Raw genomic sequence first — 3,174 nt, forward strand, 5'->3', positions numbered from 1 at the left:
TTTTACCCGCCTGTTTAACAAAAACATGTCTTTTTGAGTTATTTTTAAAGTCTGACCTGCCCACTGAAATTATTTAAATGGCCGCAGTATTCTAATTGTGCAAAGGTAGCATAATCATTAGTCTTTTAATTGGTATAAGCTGTTTCATATAAATTTATAATAGAATTTTATATTTTAGTCATAAAGCTAAAATTTAGTTAAAAGACGAGAAGACCCTATAAATCTTTATACTTTACATTGTTTACATTTTTTAGACTTCGTTTATTTTTATAATATAAAGTATTTTGTTGGGGTGATATTAAAATTTAATGAACTTTTAATTATTTAAAATCATTAATTTATGAACTGTTGATTCATTAGTAGTGATTATAAGATTAAGTTACTTTACCTCGATGTTGGATTAAGATAAACTTTTAGGTGTAGCCGCTTAAATATTAAGTCTGTTCGACTTTTAAATTCTTACATGATCTGAGTTCAGACCGGCGTAAGCCAGGTTGGTTTCTATCTTTAATATATTATAATATCTTAGTACGAAAGGACCAGATATTAGAATAATAAAATTTTACATATAGAATATGATTAATTATTTACAGTCTTGGCAGATTAGTGCAATAATTTTAGAATTTATTTATGTAATTTATATTACAGGAAGTACTTGTTTTTTATAGAATTTATTTTATCAATTACTGGAAGTTTAATTTTGGTAGTTTGTGTATTAGTAAGAGTAGCTTTTTTAACCCTTTTGGAGCGGAAGGTTTTAGGTTATATCCAAATTCGAAAAGAGCCAAATAAAGTTGGGTAAATGGGGTTTCCTCAGCCTTTTTGTGATGCGATTAAGTTATTTACTAAGGAACAAACTTACCCTCTTTTATCAAATTATATTTCTTATTATTTTTCTCCTATTTTTTCTTTATTTTTGTCTTTGGTAGCTTGGTTGTGTATTCCTTTATTTGTTAAGCTGTTTTCATTTAATTTAGGGTTGTTATTTTTTTGTGTTGTACTAGCTTGGGTGTTTACACTGTTATAATTGCTGGTTGATCTTCTAATTCTAACTATGCCTTATTGGGAGGGTTACGAGCTGTGGCACAGACTATTTCTTATGAAGTTAGAATGGCATTGGTTCTTTTGTCATTTGTATTTTTAATCGGAAGTTATAATATTTTAGACTTTTATTATTACCAAAAGATTATTTGATTTTTGGTGATTTTGTTCCCCATTAGATTAGTTTGATTTTGTTATTCTGCGGAGGGTGAATCAGAATTAGTTTCTGGGTTTAATATTGAATATAGTAGAGGTGGATTTGCTTTAATTTTTATGGCTGAGTATGCTAGAATTTTATTTATAAGTATATTATTTTGTGTGGTTTTTTTGGGTTGTGATGTATTTAGTGTCATGTTTTATGTTAAGTTAACATTTATTTCATTTATATTTATTTGGGCTCGGGGGACTCTTCCTCGATTTCGGTATGATAAACTAATGTATTTAGCTTGAAAGGGTTTTTTACCGCTTTCGTTAAATTTTTTATTATTTATTATTGGACTAAAACTATTGTTGATTTATTATATGTGGTTAATAGTATTTAGTAAAGTTAATAGAAAGGTTGATTTTCTATCTTATGTTTTCAAAACATATGCCTATTCAAACTCATTAACTAATTAATCAGGCTGTCTCATCATTTATTTACTAGTGGGTTAATAATATAGTATAGGAAATAAATTACAGTTAAGATTTGTCCTACTAGTACGTAGGGTTCTTCTACTGGTCGTGCTCCAATTCAGGTTAATAAAATTCCTGTTACAATTATAATTCAAAATAAGACCTTGTTAATTGGGTAGATTTGAATTCCTCGGAAGTTTCTTATGTGGTAGAAGGGTAGGATTGCTAAAATTGCAATTGATAGCACCAGTAGACAGTAGAATTGCGTAGGCGAACAGGAAGTATCATTCTGGTTGAATGTGGACAGGGGTAACTAGGGAGTTAGCAGGGGTAAAGTTATCTGGGTCTCCTAATAAATAGGGATTAGTTAATGTTAGAATAACTAGTGATGCAATTATAATAATAAAACCTACAATATCTTTATATGAAAAGTACGGGTGGAAGGGGATTTTATCAATAYTTGAGTTTAGCCCAATAGGGTTATTGGAACCTGTTTTATGTAGGAATAAAAGGTGAATTAGAGTTATTGCTAATACAATGAATGGCAGAATGAAGTGGAATGTAAAGAATCGTGTATGTGTAGCATTGTCTACTGCGAATCCCCCTCACACTCATTGAACTAGGTCAATTCCTAAGTAGGGAATGGCTGATAATAGGTTAGTAATTACAGTAGCTCCTCAAAAAGACATTTGACCCCATGGTAATACATATCCCATAAATGCTGTTGCTATTACTAGGAATAAAATTAATACCCCTACTAATCAGGTAGGTGTAAATTAATAAGACCCGTAATAGATTCCTCGGCCAACATGTAAATAGATGCAAATGAAGAAAAATGATGCACCATTAGTATGAAGGATTCGCAGTAATCACCCGTAGTTTACGTCGCGGCAAATATGGTTTACGCTATTAAATGCTAAGTTAATGTCTGCGGTGTAGTGTATAGCAAGAAATAGCCCTGTTAGAATGTGAATGATTAAACATAGGCCTAATAAGGACCCAAAATTTCATCATGCTGAGAGGTTAATTGGGGCGGGGAGGTCGACTAGAGCATTGTTTGCAATTTTAAATAGGGGGTGTTGTGTTCGTAAAGGTTTATTCATTAGTTTATTTGCCGAAGGGGCCCGTAGAATAGCTTAGTAATTTTTACTACGGCAATTAATGTAATTAATAAGTAGTTTATTAATAGAATGGTGATAAAATTTGTTGTAAATTATACAACTTATGAAGACTTAGAGAGTTTTCAGGAACAGTTAGATTTAAATTGTGTATAGAGTGTATTTCTAGATTTTGAATAAAAGATGATGTAGATAATTTGTTTGTAAATATAGTAATTAATATTAAGATTCATTCACCGTCGAACTGTCATCGTAACCGGTTGCTTTTCGCTCTTTGCTTATTGAGTTTGTTAAAACGGTATAACGGTTTGTTCTGCGTTTATATTACGCTCGTGCTTTGTTTGTGAATTAATTTTTTATCGTTTTATATCTTTTCAATCACTTAATTTCTTAATTTGTT

This window comes from Bactrocera latifrons, unplaced genomic scaffold, assembly GCF_001853355.1.
Source record: "Bactrocera latifrons isolate USDA-ARS-PBARC rearing strain unplaced genomic scaffold, ASM185335v1 scaffold_564, whole genome shotgun sequence".
NCBI lineage: Eukaryota > Metazoa > Arthropoda > Insecta > Diptera > Tephritidae > Bactrocera > Bactrocera latifrons.